Source organism: Balaenoptera borealis (genome assembly GCF_965194805.1).
Source record: "Balaenoptera borealis genome assembly, chromosome: 12".
In the NCBI taxonomy this organism is placed as follows: domain Eukaryota; kingdom Metazoa; phylum Chordata; class Mammalia; order Artiodactyla; family Balaenopteridae; genus Balaenoptera; species Balaenoptera borealis.
This window is the reverse complement of record NC_138869.1, coordinates 70,477,353-70,503,493: the sequence shown is the minus strand read 5'-3', so window position 1 is coordinate 70,503,493 and position 26,141 is coordinate 70,477,353. Positions and strand designations below refer to the sequence as shown.

Sequence of the window (26,141 nt, the reverse complement as noted above, 5' to 3'; positions counted from 1 at the left end):
CAACAAAATACTAGCAAACAGAATCCAAGAACACATTAAAAGGATCATACACCATGATCAAGTGGGATTTATCCCAGGGATGCAAGGATTCTTCAATATACGCAAATCAATCAATGTGATACACCATATTAACAAATTGAAGAATAAAAACCATATGATCATCTCAATAGATGCAGAAAAAGCTTTGGACAAAATTCAACACCCAGGGCTTCCCTGGTGGCGCAGTGGTTGAGAATCTGCCTGCTAATGCAGGGGACATGGGTTCGAGCCCTGGCCTGGGAAGATCCCACATGCCGCGGAGCAACTAGGCCCGTGAGCCACAACTACTGAGCCTGTGCGTCTGGAGCCTGTGCTCCACAACAAGACAGGCCGCAATAGTGAGAGGCCCGCGCACTGCGATGAAGAGTGGCCCCCACTTGCTGCAACTAGAGAAAGCCCTCGCACAGAAACGAAGACCCAACACAGCCATAAATAACTAACTAAATAAATAAAATTTAAAAAAAAAAAAAATTCAACACCCATTTATGATAAAAACTCTCCAGAAAGTGGGCATAGAGGGAACCTACCTCAACATAATAAAGGCCATATATGACAAACCCACAGCAAACATCATTCTCAATGGTGAAAAACTGAAAGCATTTCCTCCAAGATCAGGAACAAGACAAGGATGTCCACACTCACCACTATTATTCAACATAGTTTTGGAAGTCCTAGCCATGGCAATCAGAGAAGAAAAAGAAGTAAAAGGAATACAAACTGGAAAAGAAGAAGTAAAACTGTCACTGTTTGCAGATGACATGATACTATACACAGAGAATCCTAAAGATGCCACCAGAAAACTACTAGAGCTAATCAATGAATTTGGTAAAGTAGCAGGATAAAAAATTAATGCACAGGGCTTCCCTGGTGGCGCAGTGGTTGAGAATCTGCCTGCCAATGCAGGGGACACGGGTTCGAGCCCTGGTCTGGGAAGATCCCACATGCCACGGAGCAACTGGGCCCGTGAGCCACAATTACTGAGCCTGCGCGTCTGGAGCCTGTGCTTCGCAACAAGAGAGGCCGCGATAGTGAGAGGCCCGTGCACTGCGATGAAGAGTGGCCCCTGCTTGCCACAACTAGAGGAAGCCCTAGCACAGAAACGAAGACCCAACACAGCCATAAATAAATAAATAAATAAATTTTAAAAAAAAAATTAATGCACAGAAATGTCTTGCATTCCTATACACTAATGATGAAAAATCTGAAAGAGAAACTAAGGAAATGCTCCCATTTACCATTGCAACAAAAAGAATAAAATACCTAGGAATAAACCTACCTAGGGAGACAAAAACCTGTATGCAGAAAACTATAAGACACTGATGAAAGAAATTAAAGATGATACCAACAGATGGAGAGATATACCATGTTCTTGGATTGGAAGGATCAATATTGTGAAAATGACTATACTACCCAAAGCAATCTACAGACTCAATGCAATCCCTATCAAATTACCAATGGCATTTTTTACAGAACTAGAACAAAAAATCTTAAAATTTGTATGGAGACACAAAAGACCCCGAATAGCCAAAGCAGTCTTGAGGGAAAAAAACGGAGCTGGAGGAATCAGACTCCCTGACTTCAGCCTATACCTCAAAGCTACAGTAATCAAGACAATATGGTACTGGCACAAAAACAGAAATATAGATCAGTGGAACAAGATAGAAAGCCCAGAGATAAACCCAGGCACCTATGGTCAACTAATCTATGACAAAGGAGGCAAGGATATACAATGGAGAAAAGACAGTCTCTTCAATAAGTGGTGCTGGGAAAACTGGACAGCTACATGTAAAAGAATGAAATTAGAACACTCCCTAACACCATACACAAAAATAAACTCAAAATGGATTAGAGACCTAAATGTAAGACCAGACTCTATAAAACTCTTAGAGGAAAACATAGGCAGAACACTCTTTGACATAAATCACAGCAAGATCTTTTTTGATCCACCTCCTAGAGTAATGGAAATAAAAACAAAAATAAACAAATGGGACCTAATGAAACTTCAAAGCTTTTGCACAGCAAAGGAAACCATAAACAAGACGAAAAGACAGCCCTCAGAATGGGAGAAAATATTTGCAAATGAATCAACAGACAAAGGATTAATGTCCAAAAGATATAGAGAGCTCATGCAGCTCAATATTAAAAAAAAAACAACCCAATCCAAAAGTGGGCAGAAGACCTAAATAGACATTTCCCCAAAGAAGACACACAGATGGCCAAGAAGCACATGAAAAGCTGCTCAACATCACTAATTATTAGAGAAATGCAAATCAAAACTACAATGAGGTATCACCTCACACCGGTTAGAATGGGCATCATCAGAAAATCTACAAACAACAAATGCTGGCAAGGGTGTGGAGAAAAGGGAACCCTCTTGTTCTGTTGGTGGGAATGTAAATTGATACAGCCACTATGGAGAACAGTATGGAGGTTCCTCAAAAAAACTAAAAATAGAATTACCATATGACCCAGCAATCCCACTACTGGGCATATACCCAGAGAAAACCATAATTCAAAAAGACACATGCACCCCAATGTTCATTGCAGCACTATTTACAATAGCCAGGTCATGGAAGCAACCTAAATGCCCATCGACAGATGAATGGATAAAGAAGACGTGGTACATATATACAATGGAATATTACTCAGCCATAAAAAGGAACGAAATTGGGTCATTTGTAGAGATGTGGATGGATGTAGAGACTGTCATACAGAGTGAAGTAAGTCAGAAAGAGAAAAACAAATATCGTATATTAACGCATATATGTGGAACCTAGAAAAATGGTACAGATGAACTGGTTTGCAGGGCAGAAATTGAGACACAGATGTAGAGAACAAACATATGGACACCAAGGGGGGGAAAGCGGCTGGGGGGGGGTGGTGGTGTGATGAATTGGCAGATTGGGATTGACATATATACACTAATATGTATAAAATGGATGACTAATAAGAACCTGCTGTATAAAAAAATAAATAAAATTCAGAAAAAAAAAAACAAAACCAGAGGGACTTCCCTGGTGGCACAGTGCATAAGTCTCCGTGCTCCCACTGCAAGGGGCCTGGGTTCGATCCCTGGTCAGGGAACTAGATCCCACATGCCTGCAGCAACTAAGAGTTCGCATGCCACAACTAAGGAGCCCGCCTGCCACAACTGAGACCAGGTACAACCAAATAAATAAATAAATAAACAAATATTAAAAAAAAAAACAGAAACAGAGTCATAGACACAGAGAACAAATAGATGGTTGCCAAAGGGGTGGGGGGGTGGAGGGAATGAGTGAAATAGGTAAAGGGAATTAAGAGGTACAAACTTCCGGTTTCAAAATAAATGAGTCATGGGGATAAAATGTACAGTGTGGGGAATATAGTCAAAAATTATGTAATATCTTTGTATGGTGACAGATGGTAACTTATTGTGGTGAGCACTTTGTAATGCATAGACATATTGAATCACCATGTTGTACACCAGGAACTAATATAGTGTTGTAGGTCAATTATACTTCAAAAAAATTATGACTGGAGTGGTATTAGCGAGAAGGGCAATGAATTAGGTACTAACTCTTTCAAGGAATCAGAAGGAGCAACCAAGGGTCAGTAGATGTCTGCAAGAATAGTTCTGTTAAATAGCATGAGATTTAAAGCTGGGAGTTTGGGGGGGAAAGCGAAGGATCATTTTCTGGAAGCGAAGCAAGTAGGTCAATCTTGGCCCAGTGGCAGGAGGAGTGAAGGAGAGAAGACAGTCACCGTTTGAGCTAGTGGTGGGGAAAGCAGTGTCACCAGGGAGATCCAGTTTTCCAGAAGACCAAGAAGATGAAGGAACTGTCCACAGAAGACAAATCCTAGGGCCCTTCTCATGCCTGAGTTTGGAGGGGCTTGGTGAAGGGTTTTAGTAGTTAGGGGGCAGGAGACAGGATGAGAGAAGGGGAAGCAGGGCCAGACGGGGATTAGATGCAGGGAGGAGGCTGACCAGGGACCATAAACAGGGATTAAGGGTGTAATGAGATTAGTCCTGGCGTCTGCAGCAAAGCAGTGGTGGGGCTGAGTGGCTGGTGAGGCTGTCAGGGAGAAAAGTAGTGCAGAGAAGTATGTATAAGCATACCACACCGAAACAATCCGGTATATGCTGGGGAGGGGTTGTCTTGCCGTGTGTATGCAGTAATCTGGGCTGCTCACCCTTCAAGTCCGGCTAAGGACGTGGGGAAGATGGGCTTTTCCAGAACTTTGACACTTACCAACACTTTTCCAAGAATGGTCAAGAAATTGATGAAAAATTCAGTGAAAGAGAAGAGAGCACAAGAAGAGATACCAACATAGATTTGATTTAAAATGTAACAATGGTGAAATTTCAATTTGGTGAGGAAAGAATGGTACTTTATTTAATAAGTGTTGCTGGGACTTCCCTCCTGGTCCAGTGGTTAAGACTCCCGCTCCCAATGCAGGGGGCCCAGGTTCTATCCCTGGTCAGGGAACTAGATCCCGCATGCCGCAACTAAAAAAAAGAAAAAAAAGATCCCGCATGCTGCAATGAAAATCCCGCACGTGGCAACGAAGATCCCACATGCCACAACTAAGACCCAGTGCAGCCAAATAAATAAATATTTAAAAAAAATAGAGGCTCCCCTGGTGGTGCAGTGGTTAAGAATCCACCTGCCAATGCAGGGGACACGGGTTCGAGCCCTGGTCCAGGAAGATCCCACGTGCCGTGGAGCAACTAAGCCCGTGCACCACAACTACCGAGCCTGCGCTCTAGAGCCCGTGAGCCACAACTACTGAGCCCACGTGCCACAACTACTGAAGCCTACGTGCCTACAGCCCATGCTCCGCCACAAGAGAAGCCACGGCAATGAGAAGCCCACGCACTGCAACAAAGAGTAGCCCCTGCTCGCCGCAACTAGAGAAAGCCCATGCGCAGCAGTGAAAACCTGATGCAGCCAAAAATAAATAAATAAATAAATAAAAATTTTTTGAAAACTGATCAGCAAAAAATAAATAAGTAAGTGTTGCTGACTCAGCTGGGATCCCACCAGGAAGAAAATGAGGTAGAACCCCTATCTCTCACCATAGTGAAACAAAAAACAAATTTCAGATAGTTTAAATGTGTACATGTAAACAATATGCAGAATATATAAAAAATATACTACAAAAAGCCTTTTATTTTATTTTAGGCCGTGCCTTGTGGCTTGCGGGATCTTGGTTCCCCAACCAGGGACTGAACCCAGGCCACGGCAGTGAAAGTGCTGAGTCCTAACCCCTGGACCACCGGGGAATTCCCTCCAAAAAACCTTTTAAGCCAGACCAGAAAGACAGAAACTATAAGAGAAAAGGTCGACACATTTAATTACATTAAAATGGTAAATTGTTTATGGCTAAAGATACCTCAACCAAAGTCAAAGGGAATTAATAGAATAGGAAACCATTTGAAATCCATGTGAAAGACAAGTTAATATCTATATTATACAAAGAGCTCCTGGGAATTCCCTGGTGGTCCAGTGATTAGGACTCGGCACTTTAACTGCCATGGCCCAGGTTCAATCCCTGGTTGGGGAGCTAAGATCACGAAAGCCACGTAGTGCAGCCAAAAGAAAAAAAAAGAGCTCCGATAAAGTGATAAGAAAAAGACAAATAATCCACTGGAAAAAAGGAATAGGGTAGAAATAGTTCCCAGAAGAGCAATCCAAGTGTCTAACAAGAAAATGAAAAGATATTTAGTCTTATTAGTTGTCAGGGAAATGTGAATTAAAGTAATAGCGTGCTATCACTTAATACCCACAGATCAGGACTTCCCTGGTGGTCCAGTGGTAAAGAATCCTCCTTATGATGCAGGGGATGTGGGTTTGATCCCTGGGCAGGGAACTAAGATCCCACATGCTGCGGGGCAACTAAACCCATGTGCCACAACTACTGAGCTCACACTCCTCAACTAGAGAGTCTCTGTGCCACAAACTACAGAGCCCACGCACCCTGGAGCCCACATGCCACAACTAGAGAGAAGCCCATGCGCTGCAACTAAGACCCAATGCAGCCAAAAATAAATAAATAAATAAATAAATAAATACCCACAGATCAACAAAAAAGAAAAACACAAATGACACCTATTGTTTGTCGGAATATGGGTAAAATGGCTCTATTCTCATTCATTTCTGGTGAAAAAGTGTTTCCTTACAGCCATTTTGGAAAACAATCTGGAAAGATCTATTAAAATTGAAATATACACACCCTTTAACCCAACAATTCATACCTGGGAATCAACCCACTTTAAAAATAAATAAATAAATAAAAGCAACAGCACATAAAGATGGATATGTCCAAGAATATTTATGGTAGCATTAATCAAAGTGGTGAAAACAAAACAACACAAAACTGAAAAACAAAAGAAATGCACTTTAATAAGGCAATGAGTGAATAAATGATGCTGCATCCATGTTGCAGAATATTATACAGCCATTAAAAAGGAGGAATTTAGCACTATGCTAATTGATGTGAAGGGTTAAGTCAAATAAGCAAGAAGAAGAGATATGTATATAACATGGTCACACTATTATATAAAAATAGTGACAAAAATAATCCTATACATCAGGGATCCACAGCCTGTTAGCAACCGAACCGCACAGCAGGAGGTGAGTAGCAGGCAAGCGAGCAAAGCTTCATCTGCCACTCCCCATCACTCTCATTACCGTCTGAACCATCGTTCCCATTACCGCCTGAACCATCCACCCACCCCCACCGCCACCGCCCGTCCATGGAAAAATTGTCTTCCACGAGACCGGTCCCTGGTGCCAAAAAGGTTGGGGACCGCTGCTATATATGTTCCAGGTTTTTTAATGTGTGATTCTATCAACAGGTGGAAAGTCTAGAAGAACACATACCAGAGTGTTAACAGTGGTTTTCTGGGGAAGAAAAGTCAAAATGCTAAATAAGTAAACATTTTAAAAGAAAAAAGCCATCTATAATAATAACCATTTTCCAACTTTTTGTAAACTAGCACATTTGGTGTGTGTAAATGCATAGAGAGGCAAATGAAGGGACAAGCACCAATGTTATAATGGTGGATTTTCTCAGGGTTGGGGGATTTCAGGTGACTTTAATTTTCTTTCTTTTTCTTTTCAACATGCTTAAAATTTTACAATGATCAACATTACTTTTTTTTTTTTTAATAAATTTATTTATTTATTTATTTATTTTTGGCTGTGTTGGGTCTTCGTTTCTGTGCAAGGGCTTTCTCCACTTGCAGCGAGTGGGGGCCACTCTTCATCGCGGTGCGCGGGCCTCTCACTGTCGCAGCCTCTCCCGTTGCGGAGCACAGGCTCCAGACACGCAGGCTCAGTAGTTGTGGCTCACGGGCCTAGCCACTCCGCGGCATGTGGGATCTTCCCGGACCGGGGCACGAACCCGTGTCCCCTGCATTGGCAGGCGGATTCCCAACCACTGTGCCACCAGGGAAGCCCAACATTACTTTTTTCTTCATTGAGGGAAAAAATGTTGTGCATGGGTATGATCAACAAGTCTTGGTATGGGATTGGCATTATGGGATAGGAAGAGGATGGAGCCAAGGAAACTCAATTACCCTCCACTCCCTGGTACCCTCCATTCCCTGGTATCCTCCACACCCTGGTACCCTCCATTCCCTGGGGCCCTCCATTCCCTTGTACCCTCCATTCCCTGGCGCCCTCCATGCCCTGGTACCCTCCATCCCTTGGTACCCTCCATCCCATGGTACCCTCCATTGCCTGGCACCCTCCATTCCCTGGTACCCTCCATCCCCTCTGCCTGCTTGTTCCCTTCAATCACTCATCACAGTCAGTAAGTAGCTTGTTAGAAGGGAGGAGGGGAGAGCAGGAAAGTGTGATGTCATGGGCACCCAGGGAGAGAGCATGTAAAATGAAGGAGTGCCAAGAGCTTCAAATGCTGCAGAGAAGGCAGGTAAGACAAAGACTGAAACTGTCCCTACAACTTAGTGACAAGGAAGTCTAAAGACCTTGAGTAGAGCAGCTTCAGTGGCATGCAGGCACCAGAGGCCACCCTGCAGAGGGTGAGGGAGCATGAGGGGGCCAAGAGAAAAGCCCGCTTGGTAGACCAGAAGGACACAGGGGTGGGTAAGGATGATTTGAATTAGATGTCAATTTTAAAATGTGTGAGGGGCTACATGGTTTTTCAAATTTATTTAGGCATACACAAGCATAAAAAGTTGAAATCATAGGTGTAGACAACCCCTTCTGAAAGTGTGGCTGTGAATGGGATAAAAATGTGATGGCAGGACCCTGAGGGGATTAGCAGGCTTACTCCAAGAGAGAGAGACTTGAGCATGTTCATCAGCTTATGGGATGGGGCCAGTTGGGAGGGGGAGGGGACTGAATACGTTTGAAAAGAGATCATGAGGGGAGCCCCAGAGAGGCCCATGTTCCCAGGCCTGGCTGCACATCAGAATCACTGGGCCCACCCAGCACTACTCACTCAGACTCTCCAGAGGCTGAGCCAAAAAATCTGGACTTTAAATAAGACACTTGAACAGCACTAAAAAATATAGCAATTATCTAGGAATAAATTTAACAAAAGAGGGACTTCCCTGGTGGCGCAGTGGTTAGGAATCCGCCTGCCAATGCAGGGAATGTGGGTTTGATACCTGGTCCGGGAAGATCCCACATGCCACGGTGCAACTAAGCCTGTGTGCCACAATTACTGAGCCTGTGCTCTAGAGACCATGAGCCACAACTACTGAGCCCGCACACCACAACTACCAAAGCTCGCATACCATAGAGCCCATGGGCTGCAACTACTGAGCCCGTGTGCTGCAACTACTGAAGCCCATGCGCCTAGAGCCCGTGCTCCGCAACAAGGGGAGCCACCGCTCGCCACAACTAGAGAAAGCCCGCACGCAGCAAGGAAGACCCAATGCAGCCAAAAAAAAAAAAAAATTTAACAAAAGATGTGCAAAAAGCATTATAGAGAAAAAAATTTTTAATTAACTGAATAAATGTGTGTGTGAGTATACGCATGAGTGGACACACACACACACACACCACGTTCGAAGATCGGAAGACAAACTTCCAGGATACAAACTTCTAGTCATAAGATTAACAAGTTTTGGGGACGTAATGTACAGCATGGTGATTATAGCTAATAATACTCTATTACATACTTGAAATTGCTAAGAGAGTAGATCTTAAATGTCCTCACCACACAAAAGAAATGGTAATTATGTGACTGGTTGGAGTGTTAGCTAATGCTATGGTGGTAATCATTTTGCAATTTATAAATGTATCAAATCATCACATTGTATACCTTAAAAATACACAGTGTTATACGTCAATTGTATCTCAATAAAGCTGGAAAAAAAACAAATTTTGTTAGGTCCCCTCATCTTATATCTTCTCTTCTTAATATGTGCACATTTGAAAAATAAAAAAAGGATTAGAAGACTCAGTTTTGAACAATGTACTGATCTGTAGATTCAATGCAATCAAATCAAAATCCTCATGGGGTATTTTTTTTTTGGTAGAATGTGACAGGTTGATTCTAAAATACATATGGAGGGGGCTTCCCTGGTGGCACAGTGGTTAAGAATCCACCTGCCAATGCAGGGGACACAGGTTCGAGCGCTGGTCTGGGAAGATCCCACATGCCACGGAGCAACTAAGCCTATGTGCCACAACTACTGAAGCCTGCACACCTAGAGCTCGTGCTCCACAACAAGAGAAGCCACAGCAATGAGAAGCCCGCGCACCGCAACGAAGAGCAGCCCCCACTCGCTGCAACCAGAGAAAAGCCCACGCGCAGCAATGAAGACCCAACACAGCCAATATAAATTAATTAATTAATTATAAATTATAAATTAATTAAATTGATAAAATAAATAAAGAAAATACATATGGAAATGAAATAGCCAAGAATAGCTTTCTATAATATATATATATATATATATATATATATATATATATATATATATATATACATACATGGGAACATCGCTCTACTGAATATCAAACTTCATAAAAGTACACTGATTAGGAGAGGGTGGTATTTGTGCAAGGATAGACAGACTGAAGAAAAGACTAGAAACTGACATCGAGATGGACACAAGCTGTGATTTATGTAGCACTAAAGAGCGCAGGGAAAGATGAGCCTTTTCGATAAACAGATTGAGTGTTCACATGGGGAAAAAATGAAACTCCACCCTTACCTCACACCATAGTGGGATCATAAAGACAATAAAAGATTAGAATAAAGAACAATAAAGATTATAAAAGATGATAGAAGGTGAAAGAAAAGTTTGAGGATGAAAGCCTCAGGGTGGTGACAGATTACTTTTCCTGACACAAAAGCACCAACCTTAAATGAAAAGTCTGACAAATTTGGCTTCATTAAGGTTAATAAATAATTCCATTTGTACAACATTCTAAAACAGGCAAAACTGGGACTTCCCTGGTGGTCCAATGGTAAAGAACCCGCTTTCCAATGCAGAGGACACAGGTTCGATCCCTGGTCAGGGAACTAAGATCCCACATGCCGTGGGGCAACTAAGCCCATGCGCCACAACTACAGAGCTCACGTCTCAACGAGAGAGCCTGCACGCCCCAAACTACAGAGCCCACATGCCCTGGAGCCCGCACACCACAAGAGAGAGAAAAACCCACACGCCACCACTAGAGAGAAGCCCGCGCACCACAATGAATAGCCCCCGTGCCTCAATGAAAGATGCCACATGCCACAACAAAGATCACGTGTGCCGCAACTAAGACCCAATGCAGCCAAAAAACTAAGAAAAAATAAATAAAATAAATAAATATTAGAAAATAACTGCAAATATTAAAGAAGAGAGGTGCTTCTTTAAAAAATAAATAAATGAAACAGGCAAAACTACCCCATAGTGTCTAGGAAAGCATACTCAGGCTGAAAATGATCAAGGGAAGCAAGAATGAGATTGCACAGAAGTCAGGGTGGTGGTTCCGTGAAGGGGAGGAGGGGCTGAGGCTTTGAGTCTAACAACATTCTTTTTTTTTTTTTTTTGGCCAGACTGTCTTAGTTCCCCAACCAGGGATTGAACCCGCGACCCCTGCATTGGAAGGGCAGAGTCTTAACCACTGGACCACTGGGGAAGTCCCCAGTGTTCTCTTTCTTGACCCTGATGAGGTTACATGGGAGTTGGCTTTGTAATAATACATTAACTTACACATTTATGTTTTATGCTTTTTTCTGTATCTATAAAGGTTTTAAGGGAAAAAAATCTTCCCATGTGATTCTGATGAGCAACCACATCTAGGCACCGCTCATCTAGAGCCTCAATGGAGCAGCACTGTAATAGCCACGTCTGTTTCAGGTGATGGAATCTAATCTGGACTCACAGATCTCAGACATCGACTCACGTATCTGAAAAACCCAGGGTAGTTTCACCAATGGTTGGTTCCAGATACTCCAACAAGATTATTAGGAACCTCCCCTCTTTGCTCACCTTTTCTCCTTATTCTGCAGGCTCTCGACCCCAGGACAGCCCTCACAAGTCCAGGTTAAGTCCTGCAAGGTGAGCCACATGAGCAGAAAGAAAACGTCCCCTCTCTGGCATCTCAGCAATAGTACTGGGTTGGCTCTCCCTGGACTGAACAGGGTCACATGCCCACCCCTGACCAACTGATGTGGCCAAGAGTCTGAAGTATGATTGCCCAGATGTGAGGTTAGAGTCAGCCTCACCCGAATCATATTATCCATATGGGAGAAAAAATGAAGTTTCCTCCAAGGAATAAGTGGGTGTCATTACCAACAGAAAAGGGAAAAGATGCTTGGGCAGAACAATAGGGACCAATGGGCTAGAAGCCCCAGTGGGTTCAGAGGAGCGGTGTGGTAGAGGAAAGTGGGCAGGGGTTGGGGGGAGGTGATTGTCACTAAAGAGTGGGACGTCTGAATTGTAATTTCAGAGGTGGAGCAGTTTCAGGTGATGACAGGGTCCAAGGTGTGGCCTCAGTGGTGGGTGGCAGGGCTGGCAAGGAGCCAAGACCCCAGGGTGTTGGAGGCTCGAGAGCTCATGCCCAAGTCTTCATTAGTAAGGGTGGAACCCTACTAAAATGTGGGCACATGTGACTCAGTCTCAGAATGGTTTCTGACACAAGAAATACAACCCAATAGCCTAAAGTAATTAACAAGCAATTTCATTCTTTGGTCACACCTCTCAAGGGATTTAAAGGGAGTCAAATACATAGTTCAAAGCCACACTAATTAAAATCCCCTTTCCTCTCCTCTTTCTTTCCTCATGCTCTGAAGCTACTCAATCTCTATCTATCTCCCACCAAAAACAAATAAATAAATCAAGAATGCTCCTCCTCCATACCCAGCTCAACTCAGCCACTTTCCCACATGGAAGAATCAGTCTTCTTTAGGAAGGGAAGATGGAGGGAGGAGAAATTGGACCAATAATTACAGGACTCTTTTTTTGGGGGGGTTGGCACATGTCTATGCCAGCCTCTCGCTGACCATTTTTGCCCCATCACAAGGAGAGTGACCTAGAAGGTACGTAATAACAGCCACTGGGAGGGCCGCCATGTGGTGCCACAAGATGAACAGGAGGCTTTACACTTGTGGTCTCCAACCCCACCCCTCTCTTTGTGAGCCTCCATCTCAGAACCTGGAATTAATGTTGAATAAGCAGGAACAATCATGGCAGAAGCTCAAGCAGGAGCCACTTACTCCTCTCAGTAACAGACCTAGGAGGTTTTTAAATTTACTTTAACAATAAACATGGACTTGTTTTATTCAGTATAATAAATCGAGAATTAACATTTTGTTTGTTCGTTTGTTTGTTCTGGCCGTGTGTGTGGCTTGCGGGGATCTTAGTTCCCCGACCAGGGATCGAACCCAGGCACCCTACAGTGGAAGCACAGAGTCCTAACCACTGGACCGCCAGGGAATTCCCCAAGAATTAACATTTTGAGGAAAATCATTCTGAGGCTGTCAATGACACTGGTCAATTCTGGACCTTCGACTTTAAGTCTAACAAACGGTAATGCAAATTTAAATAATAATGAAGTACTATCTCTCACCTATTAAACAGGAAAAAAAGTAAAATAATAAAACCCAAAATTGGTGAAGTTATTGGGGAAAAAGTACATCCATACATTATTAGTACAATCCTTTTTGAGGACAGAGGTGATCTGACAATACTCATCAAATTCCGTATAATATTTATTCATAAAATCATTCAAAAGATGAAGAAAATCACACACCTTCTCATGCTTCACCACTATCAACCCTCCACGGCTGGGCATAGATTGTCTTATCTTTTTTTTCCAATTTTTTGTATTCTAGTAAAATACACATAACATAAAATTAACCATCTTAACCATTTTTAAGTGTACAGTTCAATGTAAGTACATTCATATTATTGTGCAACCATCCACCTCCAGAACCATTTTCATTTGGCAACACTGAAACTCTGTAGCCATTAAACAATAACTCCCCATTGCCCCCTCCCCTCAGCCCCTGGCAACCACCATTCTACTTTCTGCCTCTATGAATTTGACTATGTTAGGTACCTCTTATAATGGAATCATGTCTTCTTGTGATGGGCTTATTTCATTTAGCATAATACCCTCAAAGTTTACCCATGTTGTAGCATATGTCAAAATTCCCTACCTTTTTAAGGCTGAATAATAATACATTGTATGTATACACCACATTTGCTTATCCATTCATCTGTTGAAGGACACTTGGGTGGCATCCACCTTTTAGCTATTGTGAATAAGGCTGCTATGAACATGGGTGCTCAAATATCTCTTCAAGGTCCTACTTTTAACTCTTTGGGGCATATACCCAGAAGTGGAATTGCTGGGTCATGTGCTATATTGTCTCATCTTTTGGGGGGTATGGCCTGGCTTCTGAATTAGAGGGTATTAAGAGGTTGGAGGGGGTTGGCTGTGTGACCTTGGGCAGATTACTTTCCCTCTCTGAGAGCAGATCCATGTTTCCAAACAGGGACTTTTGTTAATCACACACATTCCCAAGCCCATTTTCCTGGGAGATTCTAATTCAGTGCCTGTCCTGGGACCCAGGAATTCTGAATTTTTTTAAAAGAGCCTCAGGTGATTTTTATCATCATACAGGTTTGGGAATCACAGGGCCCGAGGAATTCCAAAGGCCCCTGCAGCTGTGACTATGACTTCAGTGGTTAAGAGAGTAATGTGGAGTCCTACTGACTGGGTTAAATTCCTGGTCGCCAGTTACCAGCACCACCTCTATTTCATCCCCTAAAGGAGGGTAATGGCGCCTACCACAGGACTGTTGCATTAAGTAAATGGAAATTTAAGAAAATAAAGATTTAGTATTTACCTAGTACTCAAAAAAGTTCTCAAAAAAATCTTTGCATTATTCCCAGGGGTCCTCTCCTTCAGGCTGGCTGGTCCTCTCGCAGTGGGTAGGTTCCTGTCGCCACCTGGTGGTGAGACTAAGTCAGTGCATTCACACAGCCATTTCCCCCAGTCCCCCACCCAACTCTGCCCCAACTCCCACCCTGCCCGTTCCATCCCAAGTTCACCCTATACTCAGAAGCCTCAAGTCCCTCTGTGAAGGTGGAAGACCAAGGCGGGAGGGCCTGGGGTCTGAGGGTTCCAGCAGCCCCGAGAGTCCATTCCACAGCCTCAACCTAGTGATGGTGAGTCATTGGCACAGCTCTGCCTCCCTGGATGGTCCTGCACAGGCTGGTCTGTCCTGCCCCCTCCTTAATAGTAAGGATGGAGCTGAGTGCCAGCTCTGTGCTGGGGGCCTTACAGACATTGTCTCATTCAGCTCTCACATAAAGTAGAGGGACTTATACCGTTTCCACAGATAAGGAAATTGAGGCTCAGAGAAGTCAAGTGACTGGCACACAGTCACACAGCTTGCAGTGGCGGAGCCAAGTCTCAAACCCAGGTGGATCTTAAACCACGGCTATTTCTACTAAGCTACAAGGCCTCTAAACTAGTGATTCCCCACCTTGGCTGGACATTTAATTCACCTGCGGAAACTTAAAGACTACTAATGCCTGGGCTCCACCCCAGAGATTCTGGTTAATTGGTCTAGGATATGGCTTGAGCACTGGGGTTTTGTGAAGCTCCCCTAAGTATTCTTGTGGGCAGCCAGTGAGAACCACTGCTCTAAATTCACCCATTCTGTTTTCTGTTTCTTGGGGCTCTGGGGGTAATGGCAAACTTCCCATAAGCGATCTGAACCGAGGTGTTCCACTTCCGCCAGCCTCACAGATGCACTGGAGGGCGAGAGTGCCACGTGACAGTCCAAGCCTGGAGCAGAAGTCCAGGTTCTACCGCAGGGAGGATAGTGGAGGGTGTGCTCCCGGGCGCGCCAGCACCCACTCTGGAGCGAGGTCTGAGGATGTGGGGCCCCGCGTTCTGCTGCGTACTGGCTGTGTGTCCTTGGGCAAGTGACTGCACCTCTCTGTGAAGTTGCGGGTATGGAAAACATGTATGAAAGTAGCATCAACCGCATAAAATGGCTGAGTATTAAATGAGCTAATAAAGAGAAAACCCACTTAGAACAATGCCCGGAACCCAGCAAGCTCTCAATAAATGTTACAACTACTGCTGCTGCTATTATTATTATTATTCCTGACTCTGACAATAGCTCCCCGTGTGGACTACTCACCAGTTGATCAGGAGTAGCAAAAACCCTCTCCCGTTTTATAACTACTATTCTCTCAAATCAAAAACAGAGAGCCCCGCCCAGAGGCGGGCACGTGACTCGAGCTGGCCAATCAGAGTACCTCCATCCTCAGACTTAAACGGACAGATCCAGGGGTAAGCAAGTGACCAAGTAAAGCCAGTCAGGCCCCCACCTGGGGGAACTGATGTGGTCAGGGAGCCGTCAGCGGTCACCTTTCCCGCTAACGCAGAGGAAAGCAGAGTGAGAGAGAGACTTGGGGACTCCTTTTGAGCCCCTGGGTACAACCATGCCTGAGGTGAGACTGCGTCTAGCTGACCCAGTTGAGGGGCCAATCAGTTCTCTTTTGAGCTTATGCTAGTTTGCATTGTACTTCTGTCACCTGGCATCAGCAGAGTCCTACCTGGCTTTAGGTTGGGTTCATAGTCCCTGATCACCCCCCAAGGATTCAGCTGAGACGATGTCCAGGAAGCGGCTTCTTACGTGGAGGTTGGGTCCTGAAGGCAACTCTCAAATTACTTTAATTGCCCATAAGTGAAAATCGCACATAGCAGAATTGCCCTTGACAATCCCTCATAGATTGACGAGGACTAGAATGCAGTGTTTTCCTGGACTTATAACAGCTATCATTGAGACAATAAGAAAAACTTATTGGTCTTTGGCCAAGGGTATGCCAGAGTTCATTATACTATTCTTTCAAATTTACTATGTGTAAATTTGAAACTGTTTCAAAAATAAAGAAAAAAATGAACATTGGAGGAAAACTAAAGAAAAATAATTTGAAGAAAAATATCTCGTAATTTGCCTGTCAAATACTGTACCTGCCACACACGAGCACCACACTGGAGACACAAATGGACTTTGAACAACTGCCAGGGGCGGTGCTCCACCAGGGGTGCAAGGAGTCCACATCTCTTCCCTTGAGCACCGGGTGGAGAGACAGGCGATTAAGGACCCATTTGTGCCAGGAATCTGTATCTTGAAACACTAGACTTGCATGTCGTGGGACCAAGACAGAAAAAGAGACAGGCAGGGTCTCCCTCTCCTCCCAGTTCACAGCACCTGAGATAGTTCTCTGTCTCTGTCTCTGTCTCTCTCACCTTATTCAGTTATTCATCACATGCTGTGGACCCTGGAGAGACAGCTGTGAATGGGATGGACAAAGTCCCTGGCCTCATGGAGCTTTTCCTCACAGCTCATGTGACATTATTCAGAGAAGTGTGGGGAACTACCCAACGGTGAAATAGCATCTGCCTTTCTTGAGGGCTTCCTGGAGATGGTGCTATATTGAGTGGCTCTCAAACTTGAGTGGGTATCTGAATCCCCAGAGGATGTGCTAGAGTGCTGATCGCTGGGCCCTACCCCAGAGCTGCTGATGATCAGAGGTGAAATCTGAGAATCTGCGCTTCTAACATGTTCCCGAGTGACGCTGATGCTGCTGGTCCGGGGAACCCACTTTGAGAACCACTGCTTTAGTGAGAGGAGTAATTTCAAGAGTGAGAGTTTCAGGCCCCACAGGAGGCTCTGATCACTCAAGGAACTTTTAAAACTCCTACTGCCCAAGACCCACTCCATACCAATTAACTCGGAATCTCTGAGAGGTAAGACCAAGCATCAGCACTTTTTAAAGCCTCCTGAGCTCAGTAATTCTAACACACAGCCATGGTTGGGCATCATGACCCCCAAACTAACCCAAACCCAGACTGAACTTCAGTTTTACCCAGATTTGCCTTCAGCTTGGTCCAGACATCTCCCAGTTGCAGGCCCTTGGGCCAGCCCTGTGCTGGGCCGTCTGCAAACTTGTTACCAATCTCACAGTCCTGCAAGGCCTCTATCATCATCCCATTTTATAGATGGGAAAACTGAGGGCTATGTCCACCTGGGGAAGAAAGCAGCAGAACAGGATTCTAACCCAATAGTGCTCAGCTTTTCTCTTCTTCCTGATGCCACTTTGCCTCAGTGTTTCCCAGGAATGCATGGCATTTGGGGCTGGACCACCGTGCCTGTTTCCCACATGACAGGACATCTAGAATCTCGAGCTCCTGCCTCTAAACACCATGAGCAAACCACACACACACACACATACTCCGCTGTCATTGTGACAATTCAAAACACCCCACACGACTTCCCTGGTGGCACAGTGGTTAAGAATCTGCCTGCCAATTCAGGGTACACGGGTTCGAGCCCTGGTCCGGGAAGATCCCACATGCTGCAGAGCAACTAAGCCCATGCACCACAACTACTGAGCCTGTGCTCTGGAGCCCACAAGTCACAACTACTGAGCCCACGTGCCACAACTACTGAAGCCCACACGCCTAGAGCCCGTGCTCCGCGACAAGAGAAGCCACTGCAACGAGAAGCCCACGCACTGCAACAAAGAGTAGCCCCCACTCATCGCAACTAGAGAAAGCCCGCGCGCAGCAACAAAGACCCAACACAGCCAAAAATAAATAAATAAAAATAAATAAATAAACAAAACACCCCATACATTTCCAAATGCCTCACCTGAGTACCACTGCATCAGACACTAAGCCCCAGGCATATCCCAGAACACTTAAGTGTCCCTTCCTAAGTCTGCCCGACACCTCCAGTGACACCTAGCCCTGCTATTAGATTCTTCCAATTTCTGACTTAAAATCCAACCCTGGTATAAACTCCAGCTCAAAACCTCACCCCAACCTGACTCTAGCCATAATCAAGTTCCTGAATTGCTTGTTAAACCTAACACCAACCTCACAACCTTCCTAAAACCTGACTTCCAGACCCAGTCCTTCAGATGCCGTCATTGATCTGAGTCTTCAGAATATCTAAATGTCCCCCTTAACTACACATCCTCACCTCAGCTCTCTCCACCTTATTTATTTATTCTCCACACCTTTCTGAATGTACAGTTCTCGTCAGCTCACCTTCTGTTCAACAACTTTCCAAGGCTTCTTAGCACCCACTCATGCCCACTAGCATTTAATGTCATCTTCAGTAGGACCCAAACATAACTTTCTAGTTGCAGCCATTCGCATTAGGTTCAATTACAAGTTTAAAAAATCCCCATGTCACAGTGACTTCAGCAATATGGGTTTATGGTTTGTTTTTTTTTTTTTTTTTTCTTCTCTCTCTCTCTCTCAAATCAAGGCTCCTAGCTGGTTGCTCCACAGTGGCAGCTCACATTCCCAAGTTTACCTCATGGTCCAAGATGGCTGCTAGAGTGCCAGCCATTAGGTCCTCTTGCCAGTCAGTGAGAAGGAAAAAGTAACCAAGAAGGGTGCACCTCTTCTGTAAAGGACCCTCCCCAATAGCTGGAATTTAGCTACATGGATGCAAGGAAAGCTGGGACACGTCTTTTTCTGCGTGTCTATATGCTCAGCTACAAATCAGGGACTTCATTATTAAGGAAGAAGAAGACATACTGGAGGACAAGTAGATGCTTCCAGGCCATTACACCTCCCTCTCTACCCCTAGGAAGGACCTCAATTTTGAATCATATCATCAAACTATATTATTCTTCAAGGATTTTGGCTCCTGGCTCATGATTCTCTGGCATGCTCCTGTCCTAATTCTTGGTGATTTCCTTATCCAAGTAAACTCTTCCAATGCTCAGCCTCTCCGTTTGTTGCCATGCACTCCTCTCCCCTGTGGTCTTGTCCTCTACTTTCCCTGTGCCACTAGATTCCATCATCACTCTGTCATAACTGACACACACCCCCCCCCAAGAATTTCCGTCACATCCCTACCACTCTCTAACCCAGCTCACTCCCTTTCAAAGTTTCCACAGGGACTAGAGATAACACAATACTGCACACCTAGTAGGTGCTTGTCAATGGGATGGCTCCACCAAGCACCAGCTGTGTGACCTTAGACAAGTTACTTAACTTCTCTGAGCCACAGACATGCAAGTGTGCTGTGAGAATAAATTGAAAGCACTGGGCACAGTGTCTGGCACATGGTAGGAGTCATTATTGATCAGCATCATAGTCACTGGTGGTAGCAAATCTTCGTCTTCTGAAAGTAGATTTAATTTTAGAAAACAGCTAAAATTCAGGTGGAATTGAGTCTGGTGTCTATTGCCAGTGATCAAGCTGAGAAATGTCATTTTTAGACCAAAACAAAGTGCAATTATAAAGCCACAAGCTTGTTTTTCTTTGTGGAGAGGCTTGGTATTCTGGTGTCAGATCAGAAGGTATCAGAAGTTATGTGTGTTCCTGATCTGAATCTTATCCCTAAACTCACCCTCATTTTCACCAAAATCTTGATAGTCAATCCTAAACCCACCCACCCCTGACCCAAATCTAAACATTGGCACCGACTCTAATTTTCCCACACATGCTCACCACTTTGGCCCCTACCAAAACTCTGAAGTTCCTTTTTATTCTTTTCTGAGTTCCACTTTGCTACTTTCTGTTCCTATCATGATCTGGACCCAGACTAACTCTCAAAGGACTCAAAAAACATGTCATTGCATTCAAAGTGTACAAAATTTGAATACATTCTCCTCAAAAGCAAGTAAGTAGGGACTTCCCTGGTGGTCAGTGGTAAAGAACCCACCTTGCAATGCAGGGAACGAGGGTTAGATCCCTGGTCAGGGAACTAAGATCTCACATGCCGCGAGGCAACTAAGCCCGCGTGCCACAGCTACTGAGCTCGCCCACCTCAACCAGAGCCTGCCTGCTGCAAACTACAGAGTCCATGCACTCTGGAGCCTGCGTACCACAACTAGATTAGAGAAAACCTGCTGCCCAACTAAGAGCCCACCTGATGCAACGAAAGATCCCCGCGTGCCGCAACTAAGACCTGATGTAGCCAAAAAAATAATAAAAATTTTTTTAAAAATGTAACTAAGTAAACGTGAAACTTTTTAGCTAAAATTATTTTTCATGTATGTTTTAAGAAGTGACTTTTCTTCTTATATATTCAAAATCATGTTTTAAAATTTAAAAGGAAATATAGTTTACACTTAATAAATATCCAAAATTAATCAAATTTAAATGGTTTTTAGAAATTTTAATTCCATCTTATTAAACACTTTTAGAAAAACTGAACTGTTCTCAAAATAGCATCCAACTAGTTGCCAACATGAAGAATTGCTACCATGCTTCACACGTCATGTCCAGACCTACATATGCACAAGTTTAAGTTATGTGAATTGTTCAATACTGTACAGTGTTCCTCAGCTGCCATGTGCAACTGTTATGAAGACAGTGCTGATTCATGAGACCCTTCAGAACATGAAAAAAAAACAAGTAAATGGACACTTTGTTATGCAAGTGTCTGTCATATCCCTGCAACCCGAGAGGAGAGATATGAGAACTGCATTTACCTTTTCTTTCACTTAAAAGCTTCTGCTGCTCAAATCTTCCCCGCAGCTCCAAAGCAGGGTCCATCTCTGGCATTGGCCGAAGCTCAGCTGACACTCCTCCCACAGACCCGTGCAGGAATCTTTGTTCTGAGAACAGTGGGCAAGAGATGTGGAGCAGTGTTCCCTGGGGCCTGAGCAGTGTTAGAACGGGGATGTTTACGTTTACAGCCTGCCGAGTGCCAGGCACCCTGTGGTTCTTGGCATGGATTTGTTTGGGGGTGGACATTCTCCAGAACCCTCTGAAGGGTGGTTCTTAGGCAGGGTCGCTCTTGTCCTGGTCGAGGGGACCCCACTGCTCCATGGTGCCGAGTTCTTTGCTGCTTGGAAACATTTGGCATAAACTGTGCCTTTTACCTGGAACATTCTCTTTCCTAGTCTTTGAAATCCTTCGGGTCTCAGTTTGAAAATTCACTTCTCAGGGCTTCCCTGGTGGCGCAGTGGTTGAGAGTCTGCCTGCCAATGCGGGGGACACGGGTTCGAGCCCTGGTCTGGGAGGATTCACATGCCGCGGAGCAACTAGACCCATGAGCCACAATTACTGAGCCTGCGCGTCTGGAGCCTGTGCTCCGCAACAAGAGAGGCCGCGATAGTGAGAGGCCCGCGCACCGCGATGAAGAGTGGCCCCCGCACCGTGATAAGAGTGGCCCCCGCTTGCCGCAACTAGAGAAAGCCCTTGCACAGAAACGAAGACCCAACACAGCCATAAATAAATAAATAAATAAATTTTTTTTAAAAAAGTAAAACAAAGAAGAGCAGGCTCTGCAATCAGCTTGCCCACCTCTAAAAAATTCACTTCTCAGACAGCCTCATCTGTTCTCTATATCCAGACTGCCCCACCCCCCCACCCCGCCCCACTATTCTCATGGAACCCAGTTCTTTCCCTTCTTGGAATTTATTACAATTAATAATAATGAGAGCATTAAAACTAATTTGTGGAGTCAGCTCTACCCACCACCAGAGCCTCCCATCAAGCCTCTTACATAGCCTCAACCACCAGAGGGCAGACAGCAGAAGCAAGGAAAACTACAATCCTGCAGCCTGTGGACCAAAAACCACAGTTACAGAAAGATAGAGAAGATGAAAAGGCAGAGGGCTATGTACCAGATGAAGGAACAAGAAAAAACCCCAGAAAAACAAATAAATGAAGTGCAGATAGGCAACCTTCCAGAAAAAGAATTCAGAATAATGATAGTGAAGATGATCCAGGACGTCGGAATAAGAATGGAGGCAAAGATTGAGAAGATGCAAGAAATGATTAACAAAGACCTAGAAGAATTAAAGAACAAACAAACAGAGATGACCAATACAATAACTGAAATGAAAACTACACTAGAAGGAATCAATAGCAGAATAACTGAGGCAGAAGAACGGATAAGTGACCTGGAAGACAGAATGGTGGAATTCACTGCTGCGGAACAGACTAAACAAAAAAGAATGAAAAGAAATGAAGACAGCCTAAGAGACCTCTGGGACAACATTAAACGCAACAACATTCGCATTATAGGGGTCCCAGAAGGAGAAGAGAGAGAGAAAGGACCAGAGAAAATATTTGAAGAGATTATAGTCGAAAACTTCCCTAACACGGGAAAGGAAATAGCCACCCAAGTCCAGGAAGCGCAGAGAGTCCCATACAGGATAAACCCAAGGAGAAACACGCCGAGACACATAGTAATCAAAATGGCAAAAATTAAAGACAAAGAAAAATTATTGAAAGCAGCAAGGGAAAAACGACAAATAACATACAAGGGAACTCCCATAAGGTTAACAGCTGATTTCTCAGCAGAAACTCTACAAGCCAGAAGGGAGTGGCATGATATACTTAAAGTGATGAAAGGGAAGAACCTACAACCAAGATTACTCTACCCGGCAAGGATCTCATTTAGATTTGATGGAGAAATCAAAAGCTTTACAGACAAGCAAAAGCTTAGAGAATTCAGCACCACCAAACCAGCTCTACAACAAATGCTAAAGGAACTTCTCTAAGTGGGAAACACAAGGGAAGAAAAGGACCTACAAAAACAAACCCAAAACAATTCAGAAAATGGTCATAGGAACATACATATCGATAATTACCTTAAACGTGAATGGATTAAATGCCCCAACCAAAAGACATAGACTGCCTGAATGGATACAAAAACGAGACCCATATATATGCTGTCTACAAGAGACCCACTTTAGACCTAGGGACACATACAGACTGAAAGTGAGAGGATGGAAAAAGATATTCCATGCAAATGGAAATCAAAAGAAAGCTGGAGTAGCTATACTCATATCAGATAAAATAGACTTTAAAATAAAGAATGTTACAAGACACAAGGAAGGACACTACATAATGATCCAGGGATCAATCCAAGAAGAAGATATAACAATTATAAATATATATGCACCCAACATAGGAGCACCTCAATACATAAGGCAACTGCTAACAGCTATAAAAGCGGAAATCGACAGTAACACAATAATAGTGGGGGACTTTAACACCTCACTTACACCAATGGACAGATCATCCAAAATGAAAATAAATAAGGAAACAGAAGCTTTCAATGACACAATAGACCAGATAGATTTAATTGATATATATAGGACATTCCATCCAAAGACAGCAGAATACACGTTCTTCTCAAGTGCGCATGGAACATTCTCCAGGATAGATCATATCTTGGGTCACAAATCAAGCCTCAGTAAATTTAATAAAATTGAAATCATATCAAGCATCTTTTCTGACCACAACGCTATGAGATTAGAAATGAATTACAGGGAAAAAAACGTAAAAAAGACAAACACATGGAGGCTAAACAATACGTTACTAAATAACCAAGAGATCACTGAAGAAATCAAAGAGGAAATAAAAAAATACCTAGAGACAAATGACAATGAAAACACGACGACCCAAAACCTATGGGATGCAGCAAAAGCAGTTCTAAGAGGGAAGTTTATAGCTATACAAGCCTACCTAAAGAAACAAGAAAAATCTCAAGTAAACAATCTAACCTTACACCTAAAGAAACTAGAGAAAGAAGAACAAACAAAAACCAAAGTTAGCAGAAGGAAAGAAATCATAAAGATCAGAGCAGAAATAAATGAAATAGAAACAAAGAAAACAATAGCAAAGATCAATAAAACTAAAAGTTGGTTCTTTGAGAAGATAAACAAAATTGATAAACCATTAGCCAGACTCATCAAGAAAAAGAGGGAGAGGACTCAAATCAATAAAATCAGAAATGAAAAAGGAGAAGTTACAACAGACACCGCAGAAATACAAAGCATCCGAAGAGACTACTACAAGCAACTTTATGCCAATAAAATGGACAACCTGGAAGAAATGGACAAATTCTTAGAAAGGTATAACCTTCCAAGACTGAACCAGGAAGAAACAGAAAATATGAACAGACCAATCACAAGTAAAGAAATTGAAACTGTGATTAAAAATCTTCCAACAAACAAAAGTCCAGGACTAGATGGCTTCACAGGTGAGTTCTATCAAATATTTAAAGAAGAGCTAACACCCATCCTTCTCAAACTCTTCCAAAAAATTGCAGAGGAAGGAACACTCCCAAACTCATTCTATGAGGCCACCATCACCCTGATACCAAAACCAGACAAAGACACTACCAAAAAAGAAAATTACAGACCAATATCACTGATGAATATAGATGCAAAAATCCTCAACAAAATACTAGCAAACAGAATCCAACAACACATTAAAAGGATCATACAGCACGATCAAGTGGGATTTATCCCAGGGATGCAAGGATTCTTCAATATACGCAAATCAATCAAAGTGGTACACCATATTAACAAATTGAAGAATAAAAACCATATGATCATCTCAATAGATGCAGAAAAAGCTTTTGACAAAATTCAACACCCATTTCTGATAAAAACTCTCCAGAAAGTGGGCATAGAGGGAACCTACCTCAACATAATAAAGGCCATATATGACAAACCCACAGCAAACATCATTCTCAATGGTGAAAAACTGAAAGCATTTCCTCTAAGATCAGGAATGAGACAAGGATGTCCACTCTCACCACTATTATTCAACATAGTTCTGGAAGTCCTAGCCACGGCAATCAGAGAAGAAAAAGAAATAAAAGGAATACAAATTGGAAAAGAAGAAGTAAAACTGTCACTGTTTGCGGATGACATGATACTATACATAGAGAATCCTAAAACTGCCACCAGAAAACTGCTAGAGCTAATTAATGAATATGGTAAAGTTGCAGGATACAAAATTAATGCACAGAAATCTCTTGCATTCCTATACACTAATGATGAAAAATCTGAAAGAGAAATTATGGAAACACTCCCATTTACCATTGCAACAAAAAGAATAAAATACCTAGGAATAAACCTACCTAGGGAGACAAAAGACCTGTATGCAGAAAACTATAAGACACTAATGAAAGAAATTAAAGATGATACCAACAGATGGAGAGATATACCATGTTCTTGGATTGGAAGAATCAACATTGTGAAAATGAGTATACTACCCAAAGCAATCTACAGATTCAATGCAATCCCTATCAAATTACCAATGGCATTTTTTACGGAGCTAGAACAAATCATCTTAAAATTTGTATGGAGACACAAAAGACCTCGAATAGCCAAAGCAGTCTTGAGGGAAAAAAATGGAGCTGGAGGAATCAGACTCCCTGACTTCAGACTATACTACAAAGCTACAGTAATCAAGACAATATGGTACTGGCACAAAAACAGAAACATAGATCAATGGAACAAGATAGAAAGCCCAGAGATTAACCCACGCACCTATGGTCAACTAATCTATGACAAAGGAGGCAAGGATATACAATGGAGAAAAGACAGTCTCTTCAATAAGTGGTGCTGGGAAAACTGGACAGCTATATGTAAAAGAATGAAATTAGAATACTCCCTAACACCATACACAAAAATAAACTCAAAATGGATTCGAGACCTAAATATAAGACTGGACACTATAAAACTCTTAGAGGAAAACATAGGAAGAACACTCTTTGACATAAATCACAGCAAGATCTTTTTTGATCCACCTCCTAGAGTAATGGAAATAAAAACAAAAATAAACAAATGGGACCTAATGAAACTTCAAAGCTTTTGCACAGCAAAGGAAACCATAAAC

General features: G+C 43.2%; 1 long non-coding RNA gene across 24 annotated transcripts in view; it reads right to left on the bottom strand.

The window, feature by feature from the left end:
* Positions 1-26,141, bottom strand: part of LOC309607057 — a 197,447-nt gene that overhangs the window by 153,749 nt on the left and 17,557 nt on the right. For 11 of the 24 annotated variants that reach the window (XR_014232196.1, XR_014232208.1, XR_014232209.1 and 8 more), the window contains exons 2-3: positions 14,350-14,452; positions 13,248-13,325 (exon numbers count right to left, since the gene is read on the bottom strand). This is a non-coding gene — a long non-coding RNA (uncharacterized lncRNA). The other 13 variants (XR_014232206.1, XR_014232207.1, XR_014232198.1 and 10 more) reach the window with 12 other exon arrangements.